Raw genomic sequence first — 14,987 nt, 5'->3', positions numbered from 1 at the left:
GTTGTGAGCACGCCCATCTCAGAGCTGTGTGCAGTTGTGAGCACGCCCATCTCAGAGCTGTGTGCAGTTGTGAGCACGCCCATCTCAGAGCTGTGCGCAGTTGTGAGCACACCCATCTCAGAGCTCTGTTCAGTTATGAGCACGCCCATCTCAGAGCTCTGTGCAGTTGTGAGCACGCCCATCTCAGAGCTGTGCTCAGTTGTGAGCACGCCCATCTCAGAGCTGTGCTCAGTTGTGAGCACGCCCATCTCAGAGCTGTGCTCAGTTGTGAACACGCCCATCTCAGAGCTCTGTTCAGTTGTGAGCACGCCCATCTCAGAGTGGCTGGTGATGTTCTGCAGAGCAGGTTTGACAGGGCCGCTTTGAAGAGGCATTGTCAGAGACAGGCTGCCAATTGCTGAGTCAGGGAAAGAAGAACGCCAGGAGAGAACTGTTCCTTCCACCAGTTTTTACTTAAAATCACATTGTCCCTTTCAGCCTCGCCATACCTTTTCTTAGTGTGCTTTTACTTCATTCACCCAGCGGTGTCCCAGGGCTGCCTGGGAGCTGTCTTACTAGTTCACGCTAGAGGAGCTCAGGTGTCCTGGCTCCCTGTCCCTCAGCCAGCTATGCCGGCCTGCTGCTGGGCAGGACTGCACAGAGCACAGCTGCCCTTCACAGTGATGCAGGACTGCACAGTGCACAGCTCCCCTTCACAGTGATGCAGGACTGCACAGTGCACAGCTCCCCTTCACAGTGATGCAGGACTGTGAAGTGCTCAGGTCCCCTTGACAGTGGTTCTGGACTGTGCCATGGACAGCTCTCCTTCACATGTTGCAGGGCTGTCAATCTGGGCTTCACCTCATGTCTATGTCCCAAACACCACACATCATGCTTCTCTTCCATGCTCACTTAGAAAAGCTGGATGCAGAGCTCTGTGTGTCAGCTTAGCTGGGCCCCCTGCTCAGTTCAGATGTCATGTGCTGTCCACTGGCTAGGAGGGTGTGGTTTGGACGTCATGGGCTGTCCACTGGTTAGGAGGGTGTGGTTTGGATGTCATGGGCTGTCCACTGGCTAGGAGGGCGTGGTTTGGACGTCATGTGCTGTCCACTGGTTAGGAGGGTGTGGTTTGGATGTCATGGGCTGTCCACTGGCTAGGAGGGTGTGGTTTGGACGTCATGGGCTGTCCACTGGCTAGGAGGCGTGGTTTGGACGTCATGTGCTGTCCACTGGCTAGGAGGGTGTGGTTTGGACGTCATGGGCTGTCCACTGGCTAGGAGGGCGTGGTTTGGACGTCATGTGCTGTCCACTGGCTAGGAGGGCATGGCAGGAAGTTCTGTACTGCCCACACTTAGAGGAAAAATTACTGACACTGGGACATGGAAAGCCACCAAAGCCTAATAAACTTGCATTTTAAATTCCCTCAAATCCTAAGTAAGAATAACATCGAAAACCAAATCCTGTAGGATTTTTCAGAATTGGTCTGCTCTGTGTCTACTCCAAAGCAAAGCCGGCTGGTTTCCAGCTGGGAAGATTGTATTTTTTCCGTTTCCTCCATAGGCTATATGCAGCAGGTCTCTTGCACGTAGCAGGAGTTGTACTGATAATAACCTTTAAAGAATGTGCGCATCGGAAAGATGCCGAGGGGGCTGGCGCTGCTGGTCTCTGCAAAGCCGGCGCAGAGCTCAGGATGGCTCTCGGTGACCTGGTCAGTGCAGGGGTAGTGTTGATGCTTTGCTCTGAGGCAGACAGTGGCTTCACTGTCATCCCTTAATTCCACCATAAACCAACTCGAACCCGGTGCCTAACCAATGCAAGACATTGCCAGATATCTCTGCGGTTAGAAATGCTTACCTAGAAGATGAGCGTAATAGTAGTAATTATGTTATAGTGTGGAGAGATTGAGGAAATAAAGTTAAAACTATGGGTAGCTACCCGACATAGAAAAGGACCTGTATAAATCTGCTATCATTCTAATCAGTGCAATTATTTGATGAGATAATAATAAAACTAATACTTTAGAAATAATGAAAGGGTTATTAACATAAAACTAATCTTCACCACTTACAAAGTCAGCAGCACGCCTGGGAAGACAGTATTAACAATTGAAATCTGTATCAAAAGAAGAACAAGCATTATTTTATTAGTGTCCACTAGATAGTTCTTGGAAAAATGAGAAAAAAATCATTGAGGGGGGAAAATCCTTTCAAATAACCATTTCATTGAAGCTTTGTGTTGCTCATTTGGTTTTCATTTTACTATTTTCAGTTCTAAGCTTTATTATTTCTTCCCTTCTACTAATTTGAAGATTGGCTTGTTAGTTTTCTAAGGCCTTGAGTTAGATTATTAGGCTATGTCTTTGAGACCTTTTTGCATTTTTAATGTAGACATTTACATACAAGCATTTTCTTAAATCTTAGAACTCCTTTCATTACATTCCAAAGATTATATGTTGTGTTTTCATTTTGTTTGACTTTTGGCAATATCAGATTTTCTTACCTGATTTCTTCAATGGTCTAGTGACCATTCAAAAAATGGACGGAGGAAAAGTGGATGAGTAGTCATGATACTCAAAGAGCATGCATGGAATGGAACCAGGAACCTTGCAGGATGGGTGTGGGGGGGAAGACTTGGAAGGAGGAGGAGTAAGAGAGATGACCGGTGTATGGCATTGCACAGATAAGTGGATGGGGAAAGTTGAAACCCTTTTGTAAAACTGAAGATAATAACAATTATATTGTTTAATCTCTATGTGCTTAAATAGCTTTTGAGGTTTTCTTGCTACTGATTTCTAGTTTTGTTTCTTTGTGATCTGATGAAAGAAGCAATTTGAATTTCCCTGTATTTGTTAAAACTTTCTTTGTGGTTTGAAGTATGAACTCGTGGAGGTAGCTCCATGAACCGCTGAGGGTAATGTGTATTCTGCAACGATGACAAGAACATTTTTTGTAGATGGGTTTTAAATTGATAGTGCCCTTTAATTCTAAAGCTTCTTTGTTGGGGGATGATCTATTCGTGACAGTAGAGTTTTGAAGTTACCTACTCCCATTGTGTTTAGATTTTATGTCTAGTAGATTTTATGTTTTATGAAAATGATACCACTATTCAATGTATGTATGTTCCTAACTCTGGTACCTCTTGTTGGGTTATTCACTTTGTTGATATGAAGTAAACTTTTTCTTTTAACTTGAAGTGGAAGCCTGATTTGTCAGATATAAATCAAGCTATTCTTGATTGGTTTGGGCCTCATTTGAAATGTATTTTCTTATTCAATAACTATCAGACTGTGTTTGCTTTAGCCAGTAATGTACATTTTTTTTGCAAGCAGCAAAGATTTGAGTCTCATTTAAAAGTTCTAATTTACAAGACTTTATCCTTTTAAAAAAACTGGAATTTTTTTCTCAAATGTTTAATTGGGGAAATGTCATCAAGTTAAAAGGTGACATCTTGTGGAAGTAAACGAAGGAGAGGGAGGGAAGGGATAAGCTTTAGAGGGGTGAATATGATTGAAAACACCATACTAAAGCTCACGCTTTGTACAATTATTACACAACAATAAAAGAAAAACAGTGAAAAATTATAAAAATTAGAAAACAGAGGGTAAAATTGTCTTTTTTAGCAGACCCTTTATATACCTAGGGCACATCAGGGTTAATCAAGTGCTAATTTTTTATTATTTGAGAAGGAAACGTAATAAAGGCAGTGAACTTTTCTGTAGAGGTGCTCCAGGGTTGGCAACCATGTCTGCTCTTAGTTATGTTCTGCCTGTTGTGTGTGAGTGGACTGGCTTCTTAGCGTGGCTGGCACAGATGACCATGCTTTTCATGAGACAAGAGGAACCGTGCTGGCCTTTGGCTATCAAGCATTCCACGAATTCAGCATAACGGAAGCTCCTTAGATGGATCTTCACAGCCTATTTCCCAGTGAGGGCCCCCCCCGCAGGGTCCTGCCCTGTCATGGGTGGAAGGCAGTATTCAACCTACCACGGGGGTTATTTACCCCTCTGCAAGCATTATGAAACCATGCATAAGTCACATTTCAAGTCAATTACCATATTTTAGTAAAATGTATCTATGCTTTGCATTCCAATGGTTTAAAACTGTCTTAAAGAGATTCACTTGAGAAAAAGCACACTATGTCTAACGGCTAAGATCAAAGTATAAGGATCTCAGAAAAAAGAGAAATGAAGGCATTAAAATTCATAACTAAGAACACCTCATGCAACCACAATTTAAACTCTGAAATCCAGGCAAAAATGGGAGTTTGAGCAAAGGGGAGAAAACTGTTTCCCTATGAAATTCAGCACTTGTTAATGGCACGGAAATCCAGTGCCATTATAATTATAATGGTATAATTCCCATATAGATATTTTAATTTACAATCTAAGAAAAGAAAATAGTCCTAAGTCCAAAAATTTCATCTCTTTATAACTTAGGGCCGGGGGGGTGGTCTGGGGAGATATCGAGGTATGGGCTGGTCTGTGTGGTAGACGGGTCTTTTCATCGCGCCTTTGTGTTCCCCTAACCTCTGAGATCTGCCTTGGCCCATGAAAGAATGAAGAACCTCAGGAAAGAGCTTGCTTAAAAAAAGAAAAGAAAAGAAAAGAAAAACAATGTTAAAAAAGACAACCAAGAGGAAAGTTTTCCGCTCATGAGTTGGTGGGCCTGCATGATCTGAGCACAGAAATGCAGCGTGGTCTCCAACGTGCACAGAAACGCAGTGTGGTCTCCTCCAACATGCAGTGCCGCAGTCTGCAGGAGCTGAGCGTGGTCTCCTCCCGTGTGCAGTGTTGCGGTGGAGAGGGCGGCGTGGGCAGTGGCGGTGCAGCGCCCGGACATGTGCTTGTGGCCGCGAAGCCGGGTGCAGCCGTCTCCCTCCTTCCTCCTGAGGTGCTCTCCTCCGAGCTGAACCATGATTCCATCCTTCATCTAGCGATCCAGTGTCTGAACTAGAAGTCTTCTCACCTCTAACACTTAGCTCTGTGGGATTTTCCCTGAAGGTGTTTGTGTGCAGCAACAGAGCTTTTCTTCCTGATCTCATCACCACCCTGCGTTTGCAATGACAGTCCCTGATGGGGTGACGTCCCAGCCTGCGGCTCCATGTGCTATTCATTTGCCACAGCGAGAGGCAAGCCCAGCGACTGGCGCAACGTGGTTATTCACAGATCTGTAAAAGAACACACATGACTGGGAGCTGTGGTTTGATTCACAGATATTTAATTTCATTCATATTTTACGTCACACAGACATGTGGGTCAGGCTCATGTTACAAAGGTTTGTGAACATTTTATCAACTCGAGATCCCTCTGCCGGAGCTGTTGGTTGCACAGATGGGGCATCATTGTGGTGTGGTCGAGAAGGACACAGCCACAGCCACACTCCTGGGCCCCCGTCCCCCGTGGCTGGGGGGGTGCCGGCACGTATATGGCCACATTCCCGGGGCCCCGGTCCTCCATGGCTGGGGGTACCAGCACGCATGTGGCCACACTCCCGGGGCCCCGTCCCCCAGGGCTGGGGGGTGCTGCCACACTCCCGGGCCCCCGGTCCTCCATGGCTGGGGGGGGAGCCGGCACGCACGTGGCCACACTGCCACCCTACCCCGTGCAAGGCTCTCTTCCACTCAATGTACGGGGCACTGTTGTTATCATTTGCACGACAGGAATACTCTCCCCTGACCAACTGGTATTTTTCCTGAAGAATCGTTTTCACTGACTACAAATGGAAGAAAATAGAGGTTGAAATGTTTAAATTCTGATGATGTTTAATATTTTTATCTTGTGAAATAATGAAACTGAAATATTGGAAATCCACTCTCGTAACTCTTTCAGCTTTTGGTGTTTCACATGGAATTGTCAAATATATTTGTGCTGTATCTTTTTATATGCTTATTTGCTTTTCTTGTACAGGTGATGTGCAGAGGGCTACCGTTACAGACGTCAGGTCATGAGTGTGGTTCTTTTTGCACGGTGCCACCTCTTCCCTTGTTTGCTCCTCTTTCCGAGGCCCCCAGGAAGCCCTCTCTCAGGTGCAGACTGAATTCTCATGCCTTGGAGGTGTTAGGATCAACCCTGCTTGGTTATCAGTTGTTAAGTCCTGAACCAGTTGAACTGATGGATCTCTGTCTGAGAGACCCCTCCTGCGTGGGGGGAAGAGCGGGGAACCTGCTCCCTCAGACGTGCAGTCCAGGGCAGACTCAGTTGCACGTCTCTGTGAACCGGGGAAAGTTGACAAGGACACTGCGGGGTAACCACATTCATCCTCAAAGGGCAATGATATTTTTGCTGTCCAGGTTTTCACGATCATATCATTTGGCACATACATATTATGTATACACACATATATATTATGTATCTTTTCTGGCAAATAATTTTTTAACTAGTGCCATTAATTCCAAATGATGTTATCTACCATAAAGTCTCTTAACTGTAATCATCTATTGGGTTAATTGTGTTTGCTGTTTTAAAACTGCATATTTTTATATTATTTGAATGCTAACTTTTCATTTGAAAGCTTAGAATATATCTCTCAAAAGAAAGTTTAGCAATCATATATATATATATGATTATACATATACATACATACTTAGACACACATATACCTTCATAGTCCTTTAGTCTATTTATATAGAGGTGAAGATAAAACTGAACAAAACTGATATAGATAGGAATAAAACTGTCATCTTACAGAATAGTTTTTTATGGTCACGTATATTCACTATGTACCATTTTCTTTCCTTTAAAATGTGTGTGAATTTTATATTCCCATAAATATGTGTACATATATCGTTTACATGTGCACATTATGTTAGTTATTCTATTTATTATGTCAATGATTATGCACTGTTGCATTCTTGTATTTTTTGTACTGTGTATAGATACTTTCCACTTTGCTTGTGCCAGGCCTTTGTACTTTTGGAAAATTCATCAGCAGTGTTTCCTTAACTATTCTTTCAGCTCTGGCCTTTCTTCTTTACCATTTTGGTAAGCACTTTCCACCCAGCTGTACATCATGCCTTTTTACTTCCTGAACTAATTTTTAGTACACTTAGGATGTTTACAGTTCTATCTAATGTCCTTTTGAACTTACCCATTGGATTATTGATTTTGTCTAGTATATCTTTTAGTTGTATGCTAGCTAGATCTTGTTTTTAGTAGTGTCTGGTTCTAATTTTCAGTCTCTGTTTTCTCCCTGAATGTTGTGAAGCAGTGACTTCAATGTAGGTTAGTCTTCAATGTAGATTACACCAGTGACAGGGGTCTGCACCGTCCGGTTCTTTAGCCTTGCTTCTGATCCTGTGTTGCTGCATTTCCCCTGCTTTCCTCCAGGTGGGAGTCTCGTCCTTGTATCACAGGTCACGTGCTGGGCATTTCCAGGCAACGTAGTCGAGGGGCAGGTGAGCAGCCTGGGAGCCAAGGGCTTCCCTCCTGTTCTGGGACTTAGTCAACCGGATGCCAAAAGTTGAGGCACGGATGCTGCACTTTAATGACTTAGAACGGGCGTCCTTTTAGCTCACCCTAGTTCCCGAGTGCAGAGAAGTAGCTGAGGTCAATCTGGATGGAGAAGTGTGTGCTCTGGCTGCGAATCCATGAGTGACACCAGCTTCTGGGATTCTGCGCACATCCAGAGCAACGTGGCTGGAGCGTGGGCCAAACCCTGGCTCGTGTCCTCTCCACGCGCTGAGTTTGCACTGCTTTCCTGTGCTGTTAGCGCCAATGTCACCAAAAGAATTCTACAAATATTGTCTCTGCGATTCTCACTTTCCCCACCGAGAGCGGTTTAACTGAAGCCACTGGTGCCGGCTGGAAATCCTGACTCCCGCTGGCTGTCCTCTGTCTCGTTCAGCTTCGCATCTGGAATGCAGAGGGAACTTCATTACATATTTATTGAGCTGGATAAAACCTTATGAAGGATAAAAGAATCAAAAAAGAAATGTGTAAGTCAACGAGTCACAGCTTTCACCTTAGTTTCACTTCAGGGCTTTTAAATGAATACACATTAAATTCAGAAAGTTATAAAATAGACAAAAGACATAAGTATTGATTTTTAAAAACAGTTATAAAATATTCCCTCATGAACTGCACACCAAGAATAAAATCAATCATTTATTAAGGTTTAGGAAAATGTCAAATCTTAAAGAAAAAAATAAAATTTTAATATGATGAAGTAAAAAATACTAGAAGCAATGCATTTTGTGATAGTTTAATGGCTTGTTTAATGGTCCTCTTAGCTGAATGTTTAATGTTCTATCAGCTGTTGTTTGGGACTAGTGGACTGCTTCCACAATCAGGGAAGGCGTTTTCAGTTCTCACTGGGGTCTCACCAGCCGCCAACTTGGTGAGCGAGGGAGGCGAGAGCATGAGTTAGCGGGGACGGAGCTTCCGGAGCGTCTGAAGCTGTGGGAGCTGTGGATGGAGTATTAGCACGGATGTCACTTGGCACTATGTGTCAATACAGCGTTATGGATCAAACACGTGTTGTCAACAGGAAGCAAAAGCCAGATCTCACAGGTACAGGATTGTCTGGCTCTTAAACAAACAGTAGTTTTCAGGAGCTGAATGTTTCTCCGAGTGAAGAATGGAAGGGCTCTGGGTGCCGTCGATGGCGGTGAGGTCGGCCTCAGCCCCGGTGGAAGGTGAGATTCCCAAAGGTGATGCTGGCTGGCAGCAGGAAATTCCTGAAGGACTGTGGACTGGGGCAAAGGGATGTATGACAATCCTCGCCTGGCCTCCCTGGCCCCTCTGCGGCCTTCAGGCCACAAGGCCAACCCAATGCAGGCAAAGCTGTCATGCGGCACATTGGGGGTGTGCCACGCCTCGGGGGTGCCACGTGTCAGGGCACATACACGGTGTGTCCTTATTCAGGAGATGAGCGTGTGCTGGTCTCTGTGAAGGCAGAGAATTCCGTCACTTTCAGTGGACACTTCCCATGTGTAAACACTGTTCTCAAACATATGCAGTATAACAGGAGCATAAATACCATTCTCAAATGAACACAGTATAACACGAGCGTGAATGCTGTTCTCAAATGTACACAGTATAACACAAGTGTGAATACCGTTCTCAAGTATGCAGTATAACACAAGTGTGAATACCGTTCTCAAGTATGCAGTATAACACAAGTGTGAATACCATTCTCAAACATGTGCAGTATAACACTAGTGTGAATACCGTTCTCAAACATGTGCAATATAACACTAGTGTGAATACCGTTCTCAAACATGTGCAGTATAACACAAGTGTGAATACCGTTCTCAAACATACGCCGTTTCAAGTAATTCATGACCAGCCAACTGAATGATCATTGTGGGGAATTTGTGGAACTGGGTCTCACATAACAATAGACCTAATAACTGGTTAAGAAGATGGCAATTTATTATTGTATAAGCTTGAACTCTTAGGCTCTGTGGAACCCCCCCCCCCGCCAAAACCAAACACCAAAAGCATTTGTAAGTGAAGGAGGAGAATTTCAATAGTGAAAATCAGTCCCTACATTAAAATAAGCCAATTTGTGAGCTGGCTCCAAGAGAGGTTGCGATAAAGCCCAATCCACCTGGCAATGCTGGGGTCTCCTGCTCACAGGTCACAGGATGGGTTGGCACGGACGTGTGTCAGGGTAGCACAGTTAGATGTAGGGTGGAGAGGCACCCACTCTGGAGAGGTTTTTGTGAGGGTACTTCCTTGAAATGTGGCTTCATTGTGTTTGAAGAGTTTATTGTATGCAATGAAAATGCCTCTGTCCCAGCTGTCCTGCGGAGGGGCCATTCCACAGAAGGATGTCCACAGAAGGACGTCCACAGAAGGACGTCCACAGAAGGACGTCCACAGAAGGACGTTCACAGAAGAACGTCCACAGAAGGACATCCACAGAAGGACGTCCACAGAAGGATGTCCACAGAAGGACGTCCACAGAAGGACGTCCACAGAAGGACGTCCACAGAAGGACGTCCACAGAAGGATGTCCACAGAAGGACGTTCACAGAAGAACGTCCACAGAAGGACATCCACAGAAGGACGTCCACAGAAGGATGTCCACAGAAGGACGTTCACAGAAGAACGTCCACAGAAGGACGTCCACAGAAGAACGTCCACAGAAGGATGTCCACAGAAGGATGTCCACAGAAGGACGTCCACAGAAGGTCATTCACAGAAGGACCTCCACAGAAGGATGTCCACAGAAGGACATCTAGAGAAGGAACTTCTGGTCTATGTGGGGAGACATAAATGACACACTGCACACTTTTCTACTAGACTCTGTTTTGTTTTCTTTAAGACAGAACTAAAACATTTGAAACACGATTTCTGATATGCAAGGAAGCTAGCATAAAAATGAAAATGCATAAATTATTAGAATGGAGAAGACTATATTATTTATAATCACCAATCACCTTTTTTTTTCAGTCCTGGGGCTTGAACTTGGGGCCTGGGCTCTGAGAGCTTCTTTTGCTCAAAGCTAGCGCTCCACCACTTGAGCCTCAGTGCCACTTTTGGCCTTTTCTGAGTGGTTTATTGGAGATAAGAGTCTCATAGACTTTTCTGCCTGAGCTGGCTTCCAACTGTGATCCGCAGATCTCAGCCTCCTGTGTAGCTAGGATCACAGGTGTGAGCCACTTGTGCCTGGCTACAATCATTAGGATTACAGGTGTGAGCCACTGGTGCTGCAATCACCTTTTGATTTACATATTGCGATGAGTATGGCATGTATATGGAATATATTATATTCTGCCAAACCAGATTTGTCTTTATGTGTGTGTGCACATGCATGTATGTATGTGTGTGCACTTCTTTTTGATATAAGTAAGTGTATAACTAATGCCTAGTTATCATTCACCTGGAAAGACTTTATTATTATTGATGTTCTACCTCCAGATGATTAAGTTGTTCCCAATACATTTTCTGTGCTGCTGTCTAATGATCTCCACTGACTGAATTTGGTAAGAGGAAAAGGACAATCCTCACAGAATTCAAAGAAGAACGCTATGGACTTGATAAATACCTGGCAATTGGTGTTTATCAGAGTGAGTCACAGGGAATTCTCTTGCTGATCAGCATTCAGACAGCGATCTCTCCTCTACCAACCACTCAGAATCAAAACAGTTCTCAGAGCCAATCACACACAACTGCAGGCACATTGTGAATGGGAGTAAGCTTGCCTTCAATTTGGATTGATTGACAACACTTCTAATAAAGCATATCTGAAGACTTCTTAAATACTAACACATTTCTGATCATTACCAGGACACACACTCACACTTATAGAAAACTTCACGTTTCTATAAACTATCAATCTTTGTTTTAAAAATAGAAATCAAAGCCAGACACTGGTGGCTCATATCTGTAATCCTAGCTACTCAGGAGGCTGAGATCTGAGGATCATGGTTCAAAGCCAGCCTGGGCAAGAAAGTCCGTGAGACTCTTATCTCCAATAAACAGCCAGAAAACTGAAGTGGCGCTGTGGCTCAAGTGGTAGAGTGCTAGCCTTGAGCTGAAGAGCTGAGGGATAGCACCCAGGCTCAGAGTTCAAGACCCACGACTGACAAAAATATTTTTAATTAAAAAATATAAATAAAGGGCAGTATTTGATGATGGGTTGGTGTTGGTACAAGAATTGAAAAGCATGTTATTAACCATATCTAAGCAGGTCAGATAAATAATTACCTAGGGCACTGCCAGGTTGTAGATTTGAGTAGATGTGTTTACATGGATGTTGCATTGCCTTAAATGTTTAATGGTTCCTCAACCTGCTAAGTTTCCCGGGGTGTATGCCACATCATGTGACCGTGTCAGGACTTGGATCACATATACATACCTGACTTCCCTTTACTGTTCAAGTGCTACAGTATTTTAAAAACCGAATAAACGATATACTCATAAAGCCTGTCATTCAAATGGGCACATTCTAACTTTTCACAACTACGTTGTAGAGAGCAGTCTAATCAGATTCAGGTGCTTAAGAAGCTATAACCTTACCTTGTCAAGACGGATGTGTCGGTCACTCTGACGACCAACATGGCCCGACATTGTCCAGTGATGGAGTATTCTAGGTAGAGGTAGGAAAAATGGCTTCAAAGAGGCTCTCCAAACCATGTGTCTAAGACAGAGGCACGGTCGGTGGTGGCTGGCTTAATAGATGTCAGAGCTGTAGACAGCCCCTTGACTCTACATGAATTGCAAACCACACTTTCATTGATTCTGTATCTTTATTCTTTTAAAACCAGTCTGAAGGAAACTAAACAAAGCATATTTGTTTTGTGGTGGGGTTTTATAGAATTGCTATAGCCTCAAAATGATAATACTTAAGGCTGTAGGCTTAGGAATAAATTCTTTTAAAATATGATTTCATAATTTAGAAGTAAATTTAGTTTTATTCTGCACAAAAATATTTCTCAGTGTTTCCCATAGATGAGATATAAAATTGGGATACCGTTACTGAGACTATGTATGGCGTTCAGACCATTGAGATCTACTCTGCCAGAGCTAGTTTCCAGTGTTTCATTTGTATTTTCATATTAATTAAATCCAGTATTTCATTTCCAGATCTTGGCTTGTTAACGCCAATATATATTCCCAATTTTAAAATTTGCATTTAAGATACTAGGGTTCTAATTTCTCTTTACTCAGTTTTGTGAAATGAAAACAAACCACGGAAGTCCTCTCCTCTTTATCCTCTTTACTTAAAAAGTGTCCTGCTTTCTTGCTCTGGATGAAGCTATAGGACCTCACTTTAAAAGAGAAAAGCAATCCAGCAGGAAGAGAATTTCTTTCTACATATCTGTCTGATAATTGCATCAATCTCAGGAAAAGCTCTGTGCTGTGAGTAGGGAGACAAATAAATCGATTCTCACTGGCAGGCAGCACACTGCAGAGGGATTTCTTGCTGCCACCTGAAGTAATTCTTAGAAATGTCACTTGATGAAAGTATGAAAATGAAGCTCTAATTACTGTGTCACTGTCAAGGAGAGATGTCAGATGAAGCAGGTGCTGTGCATCCTGACAGGTCGGAGGTACACAGTCTCCTCCCTGGTCCTCACCAGCCCATCCAGACATAGAATGAGGAGGCCCACTGACTGGCACTAGCTTGGCACTGACACGAGCTTGGCACTGATTGGACGTTACCCTGACACGAGCTTGCACTGATTGGACGCTGCCCTGACACGAGCTGGCAATGATTGGACGCTGCCCTAGCATGATCTTGGGCTTGGTGTCCCTTCTCACAGGATTTCATGGGTCCCAGGATTTTGAAATGCAACTTTATTTCTGGGTGACATTTTCTGTTACTACGTTTGTCCCTGCTGCAACTGATGAGTAGATGAATGGGATTTCCACACCAAGACATTGCTAAACCCAGAGAGTAGAGCTATGGGGCCGGGAGCCCTACAATAAATCAGTTATATAAAATTAAAGCAGCATTCTTGATACATGCCTATTTTCAGAGCAAGATTTCCTCCTAAAATATAGTGAGGAATTGTGGAGTGTGCTTTTCATTTTTATTTTTGTACTAGCCCTGGGACTTGAACTCAGGACCTGGGTGTTGTCCTTGAGCTGTTTTACTCAAGGCTAGTATTCTACCACCTGAGCCTCAACTCTGCTTCTCACTTTTTTTTGGAGATAAGGGTCTCACAGACTCTCCTGCTGGCTTTGAATTGTGATCTTCAGCAGATCTGAAGATCAGCCTCCTGAGTACCTAGGATTACAGGTGTGAGCCACCTGTGCCTGGCTAGAATTGTGCTTTAAGATTTCACTTGAAACATGCCATGCTAACATATTGCTAGGTACATTAGTGTTCTCTCTAGAGGAAATTTCTCTGGGATCAAGAAAGAAGTGATATTGAGAGGGAAGGAGATCAATGGGGTGACACATACATATCTACATGTGTATATGTGGGTGAATATGTCTGTCTGTCTATCTACCTACCTACCTTCCTTCCTACTACCTACCTACCTACCTACCTATCTGTCTGTCTATCTGAATACAACATAACAAAACCCAACAGATGTTGTTTGAAAAACTGGGGGAGAGGTATATGATGGAGGGGGTGAATTTGTTCACATACCCCATGTGTGTATAGCAATACCACAGTAAAAGTCCCTTATATTACAAATATGTGTTAACTCAAAATAAAAAGCATCCCCCTAATCCAATAACAAGTGTAGATATATGGCCCAGGGTATTTCCAATAAAGAAGATCCTATAGATCCTATAATGAGATGCTAACCACAGTCACCCTGTGGTAATAGAAAGTGAACATTCTTAATATAGTAAATAATTATTATAATATCAATAATTGTTAATATTAATATGCTAATGTTATGTATTAAAATGTAACTAATAAATTAACTATAATCAAACTACATAAATGATGAAACTATACAATAAGAAAATATAATGGTAAATAATTTCCATTATTTAAAATTAAATTGTTATAGGTATACATGTAGATATAACAGTTGAATATCGTTCAACTGTTGAACTTTATTCACTTGTTAGAGTGTGTCTTCACAGGTGGTGGTGACACCTGTGATGGTGTCTGTCTCCAGGGTGGTGACGCCGGTGAAGGTGTCTGTCTCTGGGGTGGTGACAGCTGTGAAGGTGTCTGTCTCCAGGGTGGTGACACTGGTGAAGGTGTCTGTCTCTGGGGTGGTGACAGCTGTGAAGGTGTCTGTCTCTGGGGTGGTGACACAGGTGAAGGTGTCTGTCTCCGGGGTGGTGACACAAGTGAAGGTGTCTGTTTCCGGGTAGTGACACAGGTGAAGGTGTCTGTCTCCGGGGTGGTGACAGCTGTGAAGGTGTCTGTCTCCAGGTAGTGACACAGGTGAAGGTGTCTGTCTCCGGAGTGGTGACACCTGTGAAGGTGTCTGTCTCCGGGGTGGTGACAGCTGTGAAGGTGTCTGTCTCCAGGGTGGTGACACTGGTGAAGGTGTCTGTCTCTGGGGTGGTGACACAAGTGAAGGTGTCTGTCTCCGGGGTGGTGACAGCTGTGAAGGTGTCTGTCTCCGGGGTGGTGATAGCTGTG

The sequence above is a fragment of the Dipodomys ordii genome, unplaced genomic scaffold (genome assembly GCF_000151885.1).
Source record: "Dipodomys ordii isolate 6190 unplaced genomic scaffold, Dord_2.0 Scaffold74, whole genome shotgun sequence".
NCBI lineage: Eukaryota > Metazoa > Chordata > Mammalia > Rodentia > Heteromyidae > Dipodomys > Dipodomys ordii.
This window is presented reverse-complemented; position numbering follows the sequence as displayed.